The 6,368-nt window shown below is 43.3% G+C and overlaps 1 long non-coding RNA gene across 1 annotated transcript; it reads left to right on the top strand.

Moving 5' to 3' along the window:
* Positions 1-1,937, top strand: LOC113973554. Its single transcript, XR_003536246.1, has 3 exons — positions 1-304; positions 508-708; positions 797-1,937. It is a non-coding gene; the product is annotated as an uncharacterized LOC113973554 (long non-coding RNA).
* The last annotated feature ends 4,431 nt before the right edge of the window (positions 1,938-6,368 follow it).

The following is a 6,368-nucleotide window of genomic DNA, read 5'->3' on the forward strand; positions in this document are numbered from 1 at the left end:
CTGTGTGCTGCCAGGGGACACTCCTGGAGGCACGGGGAGGTAGGATGGCAAATGAGCCCAGTCACTGAGCACAGGAACTGCTGTTGTAAAGTGAAGGGGGGAGGAACTCATTCTGCAAATACAGACTTACACCTGAATGATTTCCTGTTCAAGTATTACTTTTTAGCCAGAATCCACACAGCTTCATTACACAAAATCAGATGCTGCTTACAAAACAAAGGAAAAGGGAAGCAGTACATCCTACCTCATGAGAGAACCTGGACTGACAATGAACACAGAAGGCCAAAGCAATTTTAAGTCAGAGGTAAAGTATTGCAAGAGTAGATCTAAGTTGCCCAGCAAGTTTTCTATTTCATTAGCAAATAAGCATTACTTCCTTGTTTGACTTTTGCATTATTTTTTGGAGGCCGTGTGGGAAATTGTGTCTTTTCTGTTGCTCTAGTGCATCAGAGAAACAGAAAGAGATGGGGAATAAACTGTCTGGGATAGACAAGAAATGTTATTCAGTCTGTGCAGGTGTAATGATCCATGACCAGATGTACAGGCACTGCTCAAGAGACTGCCAACTGCATCCTACAGCAGGAGGAACAAACCTGGGACACATCCCTTCACACGTGCAGTTATGCCAGTAGTCTACAGTCACAGGAATGGAGTGAGAGGAAGCTGTAGGAGAAGCTGAATAGTGTGTTGCACCTCCCAATAATGTTGGTAGGTCATTTAGATTCTACATGACACCAAAAGCAGCTCTTGAACTTTCAGAACAAGCAGAATTTGGATTTCAGCCTTGCTTCTACAGGCAATCTGCAGCATGGGCACATCTCTGAACTTCTAAGGAGACAGTGACATTTGAAATATTGATAAGGACTACTGATCAGAAAATTCCTATTCATCCTACATCCTGTTTCACTTTCAGCCACAGGGAATCTTTTAAGGAACATGACAGACAGCACATAAAAAGTTACTCTTGGTTACAGGACACAACAACAAGTAATACAATTTAGTGAAAAATGTAGGGTGGAAATTTTCATGCACTTCATGTAGCTCCTGCTTGAAATCCAAGAAACCAGAGGACATCCAGCAGATCAAAATACACCTCCTTGGCAGAAAACAGCTGTTATTTCTGAGGGCAGCTCAGCTGGCAGAGCTGGAATGAGCTGTAGGCATACAGCAACCTCTTGTGGCAAATCCAGCACACACAGAGTAATGAACAACCTTTGAAACTGCTTAAGCTACTCCTGATACAAGTCAAAGCTCTGTAAAACTGCGTTAGCAAATGACTGGAGAGTTGGAGTCTCTGTTACCTGGAGACTCAGCAATACTCAGACTTCAGAGCTGTAATAGACCTTCTGTTTGATTCAAGATGAATTAAACATTGGTAGGCTGTTATAAATGAAGTGCCAGACTGAAATTTCTGTTAATAAAATTCTCTAGAAGCTTTTCATTAGAGTAGAGCAAGCATGGCGTAACGGCCAGAAGTAGAATCTGTGGCCAGGTATGACCAGAAGAATAAACATGCTGTTATGTTGAATCATTGTTCTCTGCATGGTTTTGCTGAATAAAACTATGACTGGTTTCAGCAGGGACATCAAAGTGCCTTTAATGTTTGCAGGAGCTGAGCAAGACGGAGAACACTTAAGAGTACAGGCCTGGCTCAATAGTGTGTTCTGCAGAGTGCTGGCAGAGCAGCAGCCCTTCAGCTGACAGGGAGGAGGACAAGAAAGTGTCAGACAGTGCTACAGGCCTGAAGGGGAAAAAAAGGCATCCCAGTATCTGCACAGAATCCAGGACACCTACCTCTTCAAAAGGTGTAACTCACTAGTTGTCCAAAAGCATGAAGTGTATGTTCCTCCAACCACCTGAGCAGCTGCAAATGCCTGTCCTGCACAGGCTGAGGAGGGGAGAGCAGGGAGAAGGTGCTGGAAGGGAACAGGAAGAATGGCAGTGAGGCTTTCCAAACAAAGAGGTGCTTTCCTGAGAACCTGGTGTGGGAGTTGTGCACCACAGAAACAATTACAATATGAGTATTGTAGATTACACTTATTAGACCAATAAACTATTTTTTTTTTTTACATTGTAGAAATATACTCCTATGCTGCTGGACCTAAGGGTGAGCTCAGGAAATGACTGAGTGTATGTATGCACCACTCACCAGAACTCTGGGGGCTTGTGTGCCAGGCAGGAGTTCCTGTGCTTGAAATGATTTGCAAATCTGAGCATACCACTTAGAGAGGAACAGGCTGAACAAGTACGTCCTGAAAAGGATAGAGGCTTTAAACAGCAGCTAATATTTGTTTATTAAAATTAAGTCTTCTGCTATAGTTCTGTTTTATACTGCAACTCCCCAGACTTGCCATGTGCAATTTCTTTGCCATTTCACCTGCTGCAGCTTCACACAAGAGTAAGAAATGACATCCTCTCAGTTCTGGCCTCAGTCTGTGCACCGAGCAGCTCCTGCCAGACCAGTGACAAGGTGCACACTCCCAAATTCCCAAGCAGCTCTGTCAAGCACCACCTAACCTGGGAGTGGCAAGTGCTGAAGGGCAGAGACTCTTCCTTGCCCCAGAGGAAACTCCTCCCTGCAGAGGAGTCCACCAGGACATCTGTGTCTCGGGTCATCAAACAGCACATGTGACATTACCAACCTGACCAAGACACTGAACCAACCAACACGCACTGAAATGTGTTTCCAAATACTGCTTTCCTTGTCACTTGGCTTCAGTCATTCCCATCTCTGTAATGTGTTTTGAGGGCTACACATAAAAACAACTGCATATTAACCAACACTGTGCCCTCCAACATGGTGACATGAAGATCAGCAGCAGAAATACTTTCCTGAAAGCATATCCTTGTCGTGTAATGCCTCCACTGTTGGGAACAGTCCTTGAAAAGCCTGAAAACAAGCTTCCTGCAGGGGCTTGATTATTCTAGCAAACCTACTCTTTTTGTTCCTTATGTTCTGAACTTAGTGGCAATTCATATTTAAATAATGAAAGCAGAGTATTAAGCTCGAACTAAATAAACTCCTTACAACAGAAAGCACAACAGGTTCATCACAGTATCATCAATGATGGGGCAAACACAAACTGAAATGACACAGAATGGAAGGCACAAACAGGATGAAAAATGAAGTTATCTACTATTTAGAAGTTCAAAATACAGTTTTTGTTTCCTGCTTAGCTCTTGTTATTAAGCATGCTACTGTAAGCAGGATACTTAATAAAGAGGTAAATAAATCAGAGAAAATAACGCACCTGACAGTGCACCTCTCAAAATACAACAGGTGAAGAAAAGAGTGCCTTTGTTGAAAAGTGCTCTTAATTATATACAGTTCCTAATTATAAAATATATTTAAGAAGGTTCCTAATTATAAAATATATTTAAGCAGAACAGTTTAGTTTGTTGTCTATACAAATCTCTCAGAATCCCTCCAAAGACCAGTAAGTGCTACTGACACAAAAAGCAAGTAGGAAACACTTCTTGTAATGCCCCCACAGGGGACAGCACCTGACAGAGCAGGACATGGAACAGATCACTTGCCAGGATTTCCTGCTCCACGAGATCCATCCTACAGCAGAAGAGGAGCTTGCACCTGCTTTACATTTAGTAAACCCACGGTACTGAGTTTATCAAAACTAGACCTCCCAAATTCTTGTTAGGGCCTCTTTTTACCCCTGAAAGGTTTCCCCAGGCAGTACCTGGAAGATCCTTTCCATCAAAGCCTGCTTTGTGCCAGGCCGTGGGGCACTCCCACACCTCCCTGCAGCAGCAGTTGTCCCATCCACAGCAATGACTGTACAGCTGCCTGATTTATGGGACAAAGGGGATATCCTATAGCTCCCTTCTGCACCAAGCATGTCATCCCTCCCTGAATGTACTGCTTTGAACAGCTAAATAACACTCAACTTTATGGAAAGTAATGGTCACAGAGGCCCCGAGAATCAGATCCTGCAACTTTGCACTGGCTATTGGTTTTCTTCAGAAACAACAAGGACAAAGATTAGAATTCTGAAGATTTTACTAATATTCTTTCTGTAGGAAGCATGTATCAGCCATTGGTATGTTAGATGCACTGTGCTATTTTTGGCCTTGAAAGCATGAATAATCATTTGACACATGGACAGCTTTAACTCAAGCCCTGTTTGATCACTGACATTCCTATCGATATTCCCTGCCACAGAGCCAGCCTGGGGAGTGGAAGTGTGCTACACAGGATACAAAAACACAACCAGCTGCTTGCCAAACCCCATACCTGACTTCAATATCCATAAACTGTGTTGCTGCTGTTGTCCAGGATAACACCGACAGCCATGTGGAAAGGACACTATGAAAAGATGATCCACTGACAATATAAACATTTTTTGAGTATCACTTTTCACATGAAGTGTGAATTTTACGGTACAATTTAGCTACTCTGGTTATGCATGGAGCTGAAGTGTACTCAGAACATGGGGGGGGGGTGGGACAGAAATAGTTGGGTTCTTCTCCTGAGGGGAACGACCCAAGAAAAAATTCAGACAGGCTCCAGAATGATCAGTGGATCTACACATGAGAAAGCCACACAGACTGCTATGTCTAACAGAACAACAGAACCAAGAGCAAAAGATTGCAAATTTTCTGCTGCCAAAAGGTGGGACTGTTGGTACAATTCTACCCTGGTTAAACCTGGTTTTTGTGGTATGCCTTTGGGATCACCATAATGTGGGACTAACATTTAAATTCAAAATAGATATTACTGAAACCAAAACAACTAGATTTGCCCCAATCAAAGAGGAAGAGAAAATTTTGTATCCTCAAATTTTTGAAACTGGACCGTATGTGATCAAAAATGCAGATCAGCAACAAGTGTTGTTTAATCCATCTTGTTTTCTTAAACGGGTGGAATTAGTAATGCAGATTAATACTTCTGCACTTAAGCCAATGTGCTCACCATTCCCAAGGGCTCCCTGTGCAGGATGCTTAGCTTGGCTACATGGGCAAACAAACCCTCACTTCTCCCAGAGGAACAAGAGACACAACTTGTTTTTCTCCGAATACTAATAAGTTTTGTCTTAACTGTAGCACTGTATATTCACACTTAGGAAATCATGAGGCAGTTGACTTACCTTATCATCCCTGTGATTCATTTCAGGAAACACGTGATGGCTGCAAAGTGAGACTTACAATATGTATAAGAAGAATCATAAGTCTGAAAGTAGAAAATTGATGAATAGCAGGAGCAAAGTTCCAAATAACAAGATAAAGAACAAAGCAGTTAAGCAATGGAAGCAACAGCCACAGGAATGTAGAAAACAGAAAACTGATGGCCTAGGTCCTTGAAAGGGGGAAAACAAGATAACACTCTTCTTATCCAGGATATTATATATCCAGGCTTGACTGGTTCTGTGGTGAGAACTTGCCCCAGCCATTGACTTTGTTTGTTAAGTTATCATCATAGTAAAAGTCCCACCCCTAGCTCAGCCCCCCTGCCCACCCAGCATGTGCCAGGACTTCTTGGGACACTACACCTTGAAACTGAAACGGAGAAAGGGGAAGCCAAGAACAACTTAAAGCATGGAGTGAAGATCTGCTGTTGGCCTGAGAGTGTAACCATAGGTGTGCCTGTGTGTGTGTGCCTCTGTGCCAGCTCTGAGGACTCAGCACACAGCAGGACTATCACCCCATGGCCAGAGCAGGGCTCTCTCTCATCCCTGCTGTCAGTGTGAGCAGGACATGGCTCAGGGGAACTGCCTGCACTGCCATTTACACTTGCTTTTCCCATTATTAAGCCTGACCCCCCAGGACCCCACTGCTACCAGTCCATGCTCAGACTCATCCCCCATTCTACCAACCCTAACTCCACACTCAAATCATGGCCTTCTCTGCACCTTGGCTCCTCCCTGGTACCTGCCCTCCTATCCAAAGGGTTCAGCTCCAAGTCAGGTACTTCCTTCACTCATCTGCCCCAGCCCCAAATAGGTTCAAACAGACTGTTCCCATTCAGTTCTTCCTGCTTGCTGGATCCCTGAAGAGGAGCTGGATTTCCCTACAGAAAGGAATGTAAGCAAGAAATATTTCTTTCCACTGCATGGAAATCTTTCCCAGGACTTTCTGAATTACTTATCATGCAGTAAAAGCCTAAGGCATGCATTCAGCACACCCTGTGCCTTTCAGTCATGACCTGCTTTCGTAGTATCATGTTCACTTCAGCTTTGCTATCATTAAATTTAAAAAAAAACCCAAACAAAAAACAACAGGGCTGATAGTTTCCATTCCTTCAGTCAAAACTCAGTAAGTGAAGTTGTTAAGACTTTTTGGCATTGAGCAATTATTACACACTGGAAACACCAGGTTAGACAGAAGCCATGATATTGCAATAAATCCTGAGTACA

The sequence above is a fragment of the Neopelma chrysocephalum genome, unplaced genomic scaffold (genome assembly GCF_003984885.1).
Source record: "Neopelma chrysocephalum unplaced genomic scaffold, ASM398488v2 Primary Assembly neopelma1_103b, whole genome shotgun sequence".
NCBI lineage: Eukaryota > Metazoa > Chordata > Aves > Passeriformes > Pipridae > Neopelma > Neopelma chrysocephalum.